Source organism: Myodes glareolus, chromosome 8, assembly GCF_982192425.1.
Source record: "Myodes glareolus chromosome 8, mMyoGla1.1, whole genome shotgun sequence".
In the NCBI taxonomy this organism is placed as follows: domain Eukaryota; kingdom Metazoa; phylum Chordata; class Mammalia; order Rodentia; family Cricetidae; genus Myodes; species Myodes glareolus.
The window spans coordinates 10,019,658-10,032,580 of record NC_142033.1 but is presented as its reverse complement, the minus strand read 5'-3'; positions in this window follow the sequence as shown (position 1 = coordinate 10,032,580).

Below are 12,923 nucleotides of genomic sequence, written 5' to 3'. Positions count from 1 at the left end.
TCATGTGAATACAGCGGCACTTACAGAAGCCTACATGCTTAAGAGGGGGCGTTCACACCAACGCGCCTTTCACCTCCACTAACAGAATGCAGGGGGATTGAGGGGCCAGGCAAGCTCACGGCAGCACACAGGCGACATGCTGCTTGGCTTCGGGTGGTACAGGTTCTTGCACATGGCACTGTCAACTTTTTAATTCAATCGTCTATTTGACAATAAAAACTTAAAATATATGTCTATCCATTATAATATGGGTAAATCTAGAAAATTACCAAATGTAATTGTCTATTTTAAGGTCTTGGAATATTACATAAAGTGGTCATTGGTTACCAAAAAGTTTACAGCATTCTAAAGTAACAGTGTAAAGGAGGTACGTGATTATCAGCCCGGTACTCCTACTCGGCATGACATCACCATGCCCCGTCACAGCACAGACGTCTCTGTGTGTGCTCTTGCACTGTTCTCTGCACTGCATAATTTACCTTAAGTGACCAGGTCTCTCTCACTGTAGTTTTCATGGGTAGATCACAACAGAACTCTGATGATAAATATGTACCTTGTAGGGCTTCTACATTTTATTTTCAAAAGATGCCTATTTCCTAAGATTTTTAAAAATTATTTCCACTTAAATCATTTTTAAGTTTTATTAAAAAAAACATTTTAACCAATAGGAGCAATTTTGTCCGTTACTTTACCTCAAATACCTCCATGGATTATTTTCAGTATAACATATTTCCTATTCAGACAGTATGTCCAGTTTTTATAAAGTCGCCGGCTGACTGCATTTCTAAACTCTGTACTGAATGACGAGAAAGAAGACATTACAAATCACCGGGCAACAGCACTGACAACTGCTGCGGCCTCCTGAAATATTAAATGCCGAAGATGAAGCAGCCAATCATACAGACCCAAGCGAGGGTCGCTTTGCATAATGAAACAAAACTGCTGCATGTGAAAGCTAGGCACCCCTGACCCCGATTTGTCCGGGAGGGTAGCTGCCCTCGATGTCTGTCAAGATTGTGCATCAGAGTGTATTCTTAATCAGTGAGCAATCAAAACAAATATTTCAGTTCACTTCATAAAGCCCTGCGTGTGATTGCATCTGACACATCTAGGGGAAGCAAATCCCTTACAGTTCACTTCTTCCTGTTCCAAATGGAGGCTGGGCTGCCTAAAGCCAGAGTCTCCACTCTGCCACGTAGTAAACAGAAGGACATGGGCGTTTCAGGGGATCTATTGTAGTCATGACTTCTTACTGGAACTAAGAATTACATTAACAGTGACCCTCTGCCTAAATAGGACTTTCAAAGTCAGTGGGGGGTCTCGCAAATCAACCGTGGTAGGAAATTAAGGTGAGATTCTTCTCAACAGAAACAAAGGCAGCAATGTGGTTATTTCCATCCTTTTGGCAGTCCTGCAAAAGCGGGGTGGGGAGCACTTCAGTTACTTATTAGTTTGGAAATGGTTGAATGATTTTTCCATTCATTTGATCGTAGAGTATGCTGCTTGGTGTGTACAGCCAGACCGCCCAGGGTTTCTTAGTCTACCACTTCCCAAGATCGAGATGCTCACAAATTTCTGCTTTATCTGGGCTTCACTTTCTCAAATGCTCAATTTCAAAAATGCTGATAATACCAGTGACTACTCCACAGAATTGATGAAGGGATTAGATACAAGTAAAGCCTTTATAAGAGTGATTAGCCATTCGACAAAGAGCACTATTAATATTTAAAGAATTTAGTTGGGCCTGCTTAGGTCCACTAACTGACTGGATGCATGTCCTTGGCAAAGTCACGCTCAGAGTTAGAGACTATGAAAAAGGAACCCCATGAATCCTAACCCTACACACCTATACATATTTGCCTGGTATAACAGTAATAATAAATAACAATAATAATTATAACAAAATAATAATAATAACCTAGAAAGATACACAGCAAATTTTTACCACTTGTTTCTTAGGAGTGGATTTGGCTGGAAGAAATGAAAAGGAAGAGAAAGTAAACATGTGCGGTAAGACCTAAACACGTGACTACTTAAAGTCAGAGCTACCTAGCCTTGGACTTGACAACAGGAATCAGCACAGGGCTGGGAAGAGAGGCTGTTGGAGGCCAGTCCTGACTAGGCGCCTCCTTCCCACCTGCTCTTTGTCTGGTGGCTGCCAGCCCCTGAGGAACACTGTGTGGGTAACTCCAGCTGTGCTGGTAGCCACAGAAGATCCATTAACGGGTGATTCTGTCCCTGGAGGCGTGTGCTCCTGGATGTGGTGGGGATTAGGAGGTTGTATGGCAGAGCTTAAGCAATGGATGTTTTCTTCCCCTTCACACCATAGCTCCAGTGTGGTGAGCACAGCTCCATGCTGGACCCCATGGAGGCCTCAGTGGAAGGTGCCCCAGCCTCCATGTGGAACAGAGCTGAACTCAGGGCAGAGGGAAAGAGAGTGGAGCTACATGGGGGCTGTTACAGTTTTGTCTGTACGTCGCTCATCTCTTCTGCTCACATTCCTTTGCCAGAGAAAGGCACGTGAGTGTGTCTGGACAGTGTGTGCTATGAGAGTGTTTGCACTCAACAGTGTGTGCTATGTGTGTGTACATTCAACAATGAAGTGCTACATTCAACAATGTACATGCAACAATGAAGTGTGTGCATCTGCATTCAACAGTGTGTGCTACATGAGTGTGTGTACACTCAACAGTGTACTACGTGAGTGTGTGTACACTCAACAATGTGAACATGAGTGTGTCTGCACTCAAAAGTGTGCGCTACGTGAATGTGTGTGCACTCAACAGTGTGTACTACATGAGTGTGTGTGCATTCAACAATGTGTGCTACATGAGTGTGTGTGCACTCAACAGTGTATGCTATGTGAGTGTCTGCACTCAACAATGATGTGCTACCATGTGTGCGCACTCAATAGTGTGTGCTACATGAGTGTGTGTACACTCAACAGTGTGTGCTACATGAGTGCGTGCGCACTCAACAGTGTGTGCTACATGAGTGTGTGCGCACTCAACAGTGTGTGCTACATGAGTGTGTGTGCACTCAACAGTGTGTGCTATATGAGTGTGTGTGCACTCAACAGTGTGTGCTACATGAGTGTGTGTGCACTCAACAGTGTGTGCTGCCTTCCATCATGAGGGTTCCAGTGCCGTGGATAATGAAGCAGTCAGCCGCACTGCTTCCCCAGCGCACTGAATGGTTCACACTGCTTCTCCTCTTGCTCCCTGAGCGCTGGTCCACAGTCCGCTACTGAATGCCTTGAGCTGGATGCATTTCAGAATTCTGAACTCCATTGTCACACATTAGGTAATCGTTGAAATGAGATTTGGGTAGCACCTGCATTAAATACTTCTGTAGAAAAATAGCCAGATGAAATGAGATAAAACCAGAAATCGCCCCACCTGGGTTTAGGACTGGCAATTCCACTAAACAAATTTGCATCATGCTCATGAAAAAAATAAAGATTTTCAGAGTTTTGTGAAATTGAGGTTGCAAATATTATGGAGAGTTAGTTATTGAGGAAATTCACTTTTAAGTTCCTTCTTCCAGCAGAAATGAAACAAAACTCAGAATATAGAGAACCTTAAAAAAAATAAAGTAACATGTTCGGCAGGCCCATGAGACACTCCCTCTACTTCTTGACATGTCCATAAAACTATATCAAAATTTAAACTCTACTTCCCAGGTATAAAGCATCAAGAAAAATAGGAAGAGTGGGGAGGGAATCAAAGCAAATTTGAACATGCTTCAGATCTCTCCACATTGTAGCTCTGACCTATATTTACATGAAAGATAATTGTTCATTTCAATAATCTCTCAGTAGCTAAAATTTCAATATGCATTCAGGAGTTTAGACAAATAAAAGGTGATAAGCTAGAGAAATCATCTTGAACAAATATGAAGACAAAACGGCATGGAAAGTAAACACACTACACCAACTCCTGCTGTCAGGCAATCCAAAGCCAGAAACCTGGCTGACGAGTTCTTCTTACCTTCAGAAGGGCTGCGACAGCCACTGTTCCAGGAAGGGGTTGTGAAAAGGAGCATGCGTTGTGGTCAAAAGACCTGGGTATCATTGTCCTCTGTGCTACATGCTTGTTGTGTGAGCTTTAGCCACATGGCACATTCATCTCTTCCATGTAAGATGGCTAGTGACCTTACATCTGCATCATAAGATTGCTGAGACTCACGTAAGAAAATCCTTCCATGCTCCCAGCTGTGCACAGATGTTAGCACTTTTGCTATTGCCATGCCTTTTCCACCCATCTTCCCTCCACACGGCCATAGAGAGACCACTTCCAAAGTTCACTGGGCTTTTCCCATCTTGTGGTGCATTCTGCTCTTTTAAAATACCCAGGATAAGACTTAAAAGAGGATGTATTGTTTCAGTCCATGGTCAAGTGGTTTTATTGCTTTGAGTCTTCAGGGAGGCAGAAGACTGCGGCTGAGTGTGTAGCCAGGGATGATTGCTCATCTCATGGTGACCAGGAAGTAGAGACAGAGAAGGGAAAAGGATCCCAGTGTCTCTTAAAAGGAGCTTCTTCTGTGGCCTCACTTCCTCCCTCCAGGTTCCACCTCCCAAATGCTGCAAACCTCCCCAGAGTACCATAGGCCTTAGGACGTGGTCTCTGTGGGACATTTCATCTGTAAACCGTAACAATAGGCAATATTTCTTGATACTTACAGGAATTAGTGTGAACTAAAAAAGAACAGACACAGATTTTATGTTTTTATTCTAAGCATTTGCCCTCTAAGTTCAAATTGAAGATATTTGCATCTTTTTAAGTGAAGGTAGCTTCTTCATTCCTTCTTTAAGCAGGATTTGCTGAACCCCTATTACATAAGAAACATGGGCATAAGCAAATCAGTGTATTGCCTTCCCACATAGGGCTAAGTCTGAGAAAGTTGTAGATTCTGGTAGATGCAGATCCTGAAACTGCAGGAGGATTGGTACTAAGGGTCAGCCTTACCCCGCTGGGGCTCTGACAAGGCATTTCCAGCAACTGAGGCAAAGGCTCATAAGCAAGGCTGCGTGAAGCTGTCTGTCTTCTAAAAGGGGCACCCCAGAGAGGTCAGATAAAGCTGGGGGGCTGCTCTGTTAGGTTTGACAACTCCACAGAGACGTGATACACAGTCCAGAGTTATCAGAGAAACTCAGTAAAATATTCAGGAATCAGCAGACAGGACCCTCGGAGACTCTTAGCTCCCTGCTTTCATCCTTCACCCAGTTAAGTGTGAACGGTCCTGCCAGAGCTCTAGAGATGTAAAACAGCTCTGGGTCCTGAGATTGGCAGGAAGTGCCAGGTGGATGCAGGGCAAAGCTGCTTCACTCTCTGTGAGGTCAGGATGACAGATGTTCAAGTCCTCTGGGCCTTGTAGCCAGACAGGAAAGCCTAGAAGTGGGAATAAATGAACCGCAAGCCCCTGGGTCCGCTCATGAGGAGAACGGACAGCGCAACAGAGGGCAACAGCTCTTAGAATGAAGGATGCCCACGTAGCCCAATACCAGAGCAACATGAAAAATTCTTGGGATGAATCCATTGTCTTTTCCCAAGATGTCCTGTAAGTCTATCGTGGACAGTTAAGCCTCTATTAAATGAAATGGAGGATACGTTTTCAGCGCGGCTTGCTAGGGGTGGTAATCACATCCTGATGTACTGCTCTTCTTGGTTGTGGGAGAAGGGAATCGATTGAAGCAGGGAAATATGCTTAGATTCTTCTTAGAAAGCCACCACGTAGGCGGAAAGGCAGGAAGAGGGATCAGTTGGTACACTGAGATGCAGGGGCCGGCTGCATACACATTTGGAACCACCGTTTTATTGACGGCCTGCTCTGTCTCACTGGCAGAAGGGCTGGCTAGGTGAAAGCCCAGGAGCCCTACAAACAGCAATGAATCTGGCTGGAGTTCAGACGTAGTCCATCATCTATAAAACAGTCAACTTCCCTGTATGGCCTTGTTCAAGGTCAGTATTACACTCCAAAAGCCAAACTCCCTATGTGGCCTTGTTCAAGGTCAGTATTACACTCCAAAAGTCAAGCTCCCTATGTGGCCTTGTCCAGGGTCAGTATTACACTCTAAAAGCCCTCCCATGTGAGAGTCAGGTAGATGATTCCCTGTGGCAAGGCCCTCGGCTGCATCAGTCACTGCCTCATTTCCTTCCCAGGGAAGGCATTTCCACAGTCCGAGGAGTTCTAACCCATCCACTGTTAGCTCCCTTGAAGCTCACCATCTTTCTGGCATGAATGGTACCAAATTGACAACTCCTGATAGCAAGCCACACCTTCCATTCACCGTGACAGTTAGGAGTTAAAAGGATGCTTTGTCCCTCCAGCCCACATGATTCAGATTCCAGCCTGGGCTGTCATAACGCCTGCTCAGAAGGGTCAGAGTGGGCGCATCTCAGAAAACGTGCACTGCTGAGCCCAAGGGCTCCTCCCTGGTGTTCTCATCTCAGAGACAAGTAGAGGCCAGGAATCTGCATTAAGGCAAATACCTAACATCATTCCACCTCAGGTCCAAAATTCTGTGAGAATCAGCGAATAGAGAGTCTGGAGTGAAATTCTGGTGCCTGACATTTACTAAGCATGGAAATGCAAAATCAGTATAGATTCAAAACCACAGAAAATACCAATGTGAGCTTGTGCTAGCCCCGGTTGGAAGATCCATGCTATAAATGCCCTACAGTTCAGTATTCACCTTGAACTTCTCAAATTAGTTACAAGAAACTCTAAATATTTTATACAAATTCTGATTCACAAATGACAGAATAAACTCAGTACCTCATGCCATGCCAAACTCTAAAGCCTTTTCCAGAGGGGTTTACGCCTCGGAACCTTGAATCTGCACTTTATTTAAGCAGTACTTAAGTACTAGGTTTATGCACCAAGGCAATATGCCTTGTATAAGGCAATGCTTGATTTACAATTGATCTTAAAGTTGGTGATGCCGAACTTAAGGTATGAACCACTCCTCCTGTCTCTGGAACTTCAATCCCTCTTTTGAGCCCAAGTTTATTTTTGCACATATTTAATCAAAAATAGATGTTTTCTACTTTTCCTCCACAGCATGACTACTATAAGGCTAATTTGAATGTAAAATGAGATCTCTCTGCAAAAGCAAAAGGCAAAAGGTAAAGAAAAATGAGTGAAATAAAGAGGAAAAGGGGCATTAATAAGCACTGGAACACTTCCTGTTGCAGACTCTTCCATGAAGGACTTGCAGGTGCTCTTGTCCAGTCCTGCATCCCTCAACAGTTTCTTTTACCTTTCACTTGCCCAGTGATGTGAAGTCCACAGCTGTCCTCGCAACCCCAGGGGTCAGCCCTGTATGTACACAAAAGGAACCATAAAGACTCAGCCCCCAGGGACTCAGCAAGTGCTCTCAAACATGCGTGACACCCAGCCCGCCACCTCCTCAGAGAGGAGATCACTGCAGGAGAAGAAAGGCCTGCTACTGCTATCTGGGGACATCCCAGCCCACATCAGTGCTTAGCTCTGGTCTCATCACGCCACCCTACCCTCACCCCCACTGGGGGAATGACTAGTAAGTAGTTCACTGTCTTTTCTAGCTGCCTCAACTCAGCAACTGGGAATATCATAAGTGGTACTGACTGACTGAACGCAGAGTTCAGTAGAACTGGAAAATAACAATGGGCTAGATGGTACAGACAGGAAATCAGTTCAGCCAGAGAAGCTGATGGATGCCTTCCTAAAAGAAAAATCACCAGTAGAGTCTCAAAGTGTGAGAAGGATTTTCCCATCCAAAGGAGGGAACAGGGAAGGAGATGATGAAGAAACAAGACTGAAGGGAACATGGCTGGCTTCTGGGGCAAGGCAGACAGTGGTTCAGCATTGCTGGACTATACAGTATAAACCTGGAAAGGGAGTATATGAAGCAGAAGGCCAACCACAGGCCAACATATAAAGAGTGTAGATTGATTTTATGAGTGAGGAGTTGCCAAAGACAGCATTTAATGGAACACTAAGCTAATTTGTATTTATTTATTACTTTGATTACTATTTTAGTCCCAGGGACTGCGTTCAGGGCCTTGTACATGCTAGGCAAGCTCGCTACAGTGGAGTTCATCTCCAACTAGATTTGCGTATTTTGAACCTCCTTGGTCAAAGTCAGGATGACTGGAATGGGGTGAGCAGGGCAGAGTTAGAGGTATCAAGAACAATTATGAGGCATCTACCGTCGTCAAGCCCAAACATGATGATGCTCCTATAAATTCAGAGGTGATCATGAGGAAGAGATGGATCTGAACAATTGTTGATAGGACTCTATCGATTGGATGTGTGTAGGCGGAGTTTTCCTGTTCTGCCAACCACTTCCAAATTACCCCACAGAGGCTTATATTAATTGTTCATGGAAGGCCGATAGCTCAGGCTTGTTGCTGGTAGAGTCTCTTTTCTCAGGGTGGCACGCCTATTTTGCTCCCTCTGCATCTGCAGTTGACTCTCCTACTCCGCCCTTCTTCTTCCCATCATTCTCCATTTGACTTTCCTGCCTAACTTCCTGCCTGGCTATGGGCCTGTCAGCTTTTTGCTAACCGACGAGAGTCCTACATACTCACAGTGTGCATGATTACTCCACAGCAGGTGCGTCCCATCAGGAGAACTTCGAGCTGCTCCCAGCTCTCCAGCTCCAGTGACCCAGCAATCATTTTACCAGAGCAGGAGGAAGAGAAACCTGAGCTGTCAGCATGAGGCTCTTTATGACGTCATCATAAATCCCAGCTCCCTGCTCACAAGACAAGGACTCCCCAAAACGCTGAAGTCTTCTAAGTCGTTAATTTCCTTACAGTAAAGAACTTCTTCCCCTGAAGGTTTGCTGGCAGAAGTTCCACTATCTGCACTACATTTCTCCTTTCCTGACTTCACTATGGTGAGTGTCCAAACGCAGAAACAAGTGTTGTATTTCTGCACTTAGCTTGGCACTCTGCTGGAGCAAGACTACATGGTAGCACTCACACTCAGCGTTGGGCCACACACACACACCATTAGTGCATCTAGTGTTAGAGATCTACTGCCGATGGGGAGGGTCTGTGAAGGCATCAGGAGCAAATCTTAAGAACCAAGTCTACAGTGACTTATCTGGTATTTTGGAAAAGTAAAAAAATGATTACTTATTAATAAATAAGACTTCCAAGTAAGAGACGCATGGATGTTTGCTGTTCCTAGATTTCATCTTATTTGCATTCCTTAAACTTAATTTCTAAAGAGCCATAAATGCATTCCATCATCTTATTTCTACCAGCTCTCCCTCTCTACCAAACATGAAACTCTGGACAATCTCTTCTTCCTTAATAACGACCAAAATTTATTACACTATTTAGGTGGGATTTTATAGCCTCCATTTATGTCCTGTATGTGTGTGGCTGTGTGACCTCATGTGCCGGAGTATATACTGGGCATATACATGGACCATGTACATGCTAAGCAAGCACTATACACCTGAGCTAAAACCAGGATCTCAAATAACATTTTCTATGTACATCTGGAGTCCTCCAATAACCAGTATTTGCCATACATTCATGTTCACTTTATACCACCTGGACTAGTGGATTATGAAGGGCTCTGAACTGTAAGAAATGCTGGGGGAAGTGATAGAAAGGTATGTCTTTGTTTTGATGGCATTAATCTTCCAAACTTAATGATTTATTCTAATTCAATTGGAAGGAATATGTAGATTTTCAATTGTGGTATTATTCTCATTGGACTATATATCCATATGTATGTATATAGTGGCTTAATACACAGTCACTAGGAATACGTTGTCTGGGCAGGAAGAAAAAGGCATGTCTGTAGAGCAGCAGAGAGGATGCTCCCAGAATTACAATGAGAATAACATGACACAAAGTCCCTTCTCGGGACGAGAAGGAAAGAAGCGCCTCAGTCCAGATTCATAGGCTAATACTTCAGGAAAGGACTGCTAAGCGCAGGCAGGCTGACATAAAACTGACAGTCCATGGCAGAGATCTCCACTGAGAGGGCCTAGCTGCTGGCCTGGAAGATCAGAGGCATTTTCAAGCCTTCTGCTAGTCAAGGACGTGAACAGTGGAGAGGGGAAAAGAGAACGTGTCTTGGAACTGTAGATGTCCAGGTGGCACAGCACAGTGACAGGGAAGTTGCTGTGTATCTGGACTCTCTGGAGCTGGTGCCAGTGCCCAGAGCTCAGCAGCTGAAACCAAAGGAGGAAAATGCTCTTTTCATTATGCAGAAGGAGGCTAACAGCCAGCTGGGGCCGGTCAAGCAGGTACAGCAGTAACTTCCTTAATAGCCAATCGAAGTCTGCTGCAAGGCCTGTAAACCACTGATGTCATGATGACCTGGGCCAATAAGAGAGAGACAACGCAGCATTCCACACTGGCGCCACCCCTAGGTCCTGGGAGGGGGTATAAGAGACCTGCCATACCCTCAATAAAGGAGTTGGCTTTTGCTTTCACCTGACTCCCAGAGTCTATGTGGTTGACTCATCACCTTCTTGCCCCCTCACCCAAGGGGTGTCCGTGCAGGGTCTGTAGGGCAAAAGGGACAACTGGAGTAGGAAACCAGCCAATCACTGAGCACCCTGACTCTGAACCCAGAGCCAGTAAAAGAAGCACACCCTAGATCTGAGATCTGAGACAGGGAAAGAGACATATTTATCCCTGAACCCAGAACCAAAGAAACAAGCCCTGACTCTAAATCAGTGCCAAAGAAGCACACTTTGTCCCTAGAATCAGAGCCAGTGAAAGAAATATGTCCTGGTCTTAAGAATCAAAAGGCTAAAAAGGGATGCGTGGAAGAAACACAGTTTCTTTCCATGAAGTCAAAGCTAGTTCTGCCCTTGACCAGCTAAACTGACCAAACCCTGAGCACGGAAAACTAACCAATCCCCCTTCTCCCTGGGAAAACTCCGCCCCTAAGAAGCCCTATATAAGCCTCTCTGCCTGTTCACTTAGAGGCTGACATTTACACCTCCCTAGCAGAGGTAGTCACTCTCCTGGACTCCTCCTTCCCAAATAAATCTCTCAAAAAAAAGTCTTGGGTGACAATCTTCATTCACCAAAGCAGAACAGAAGAACCTGGCTGGGACTGAGCTGAAAAATCTTGCTGATATGCTCCCTAAGGGGGGCTGAGCAGAAAAAGTAACAACTTCTCACAGAAGCTAGAGGAGATTGCTGCATTTCTGCAGGGGCTTCCCTTTAGCAGTGGTAGCAAAAGAAGTAACATCTTGGGCAAGATAAAAAGGGGATGGCTCTGCTAGGACATTTCCTTAAGGGAACAGAGCCGAGCTCAGTTGTAACAGTTCTCCAGGAGAAGAGCAGCATTGCTATATCCTACAGGGAATCCATTCCCCCACTGTACCCCAGCTTCAGACAGCCTGCCTGGCTTCCCGATAAATCAGGACACTTTCCCACTAGGGCTGAGCTGTCCTCTTGCGGCTCCAGCCTCCAGAGTTGTCCTGTTGTTACTGTATCCTCCAGGGTTGAGCTGTCCTGTTGCAGCTCCAGCCTCCAGAGCTGTCCTACTGAGGCTCTACCCTCCTGAGATGTCCTACTGCAGCTCTAAGCATAGCCTGGCTTCCTGATAAGTCAAGCTGTCTTTGCAGCTCCACGCTGTAACACATCCCCCTGCAGGGTTTCTCCCAGCACCTGGCCCCATCCCTCTTTATCCCATTAACTCACATCCCTGTCTGGATCACCTGTAACAAAGCAGATACCAATGGGAGCAGGGAAGGGGTGTCACTTTCCCCAGTGGCATAACCACTGGTAAGTTGTCCGTGATCTGATAAATAACCTCGAACCCATGCTCACGCAGCAACCTAGTTAAACTCAGAAGGACATACACAGGAGACGTGAGGTAAGAGGGGACATTGGGGGAGACTAACTGTTTCCACAGGAGAATGAGGGAGATAAGCGGGGTGAGGGGGACTGAAGTTAATAATACACATGTCTGAGATCGTCAAAGAATGAAAAATAAATTAATGTAAAAAGAAATTTGCAGCCTGGGATGGAAACAGTTCTGGAGTTTGGGGTTTGTTTTTTCTAGAATACAAATGTAACACTACAGTACACAGTTAAAATGGGTGACCTAGAGCTGGAGAGATGGCTCAGCCGTTAAGAGTACTTTCTACTCTTGCAGAGGCCCTTGGTTAAATTCCTAACACCCCGTGGCAGCTCACAAGCATCTGTAACTCTAGTTCCGGGGGATTCAGTGCCCTCTTCTGGCCTTCAGGAGCACCAGATATATAGGCAGGGAAAACACCCATACACATATAAAGTAAAAATAGCTTATAAAGAATGGATAGCATGGTAAATTCTAGATTACATGTGCTTGGCCACAGATCTCAAAGTGATTTCGACACAAAGGAAGGAATGTCAGCTGATGAGGAGCTGGCCAAGTTTTGCCTCATTTCTCCTGGAGTCTGTGGACAGGAGTCAGTATGACACCCAGCCCCCAGAGAATGCTTGCAGATCAGCGGGAAGCCAGGGGAGCTGCTGCCAGCTGGAGCCAGGCAGTAAGCCTGGTGATGAAGCTCTTCGCTGATGGGGTTAGACAGTCACGACGATCCCAGTTCCACCATTCATCGACATAGCCCTGAGCAAGTTACTCGGCTAGAACTGCATTCTAATTGTAAAATGAGATGATCACAGTCATTCCATGCTGGATCACTGTAGGAATGAAGTAAAGACGAGGCATAAGATGCAGAACAATGTGTGATACGATGGTGTTGTGCTTGAAATGGGGGAAATGCTTCAGAGACACCGCTATGTTCATGCGTGTAGAAGCCTCTAAGAGGGTTTATGACATGAGTAACAGTGATGATTCCTTTAGGGAATGGTAACAGTGATGGGAAAGAGGGAATTTTAGTCAACGTCTTTCATAATGTTTTTAGTTTCTGAACCATACACATATGGTATCTACTATTACCCACAACC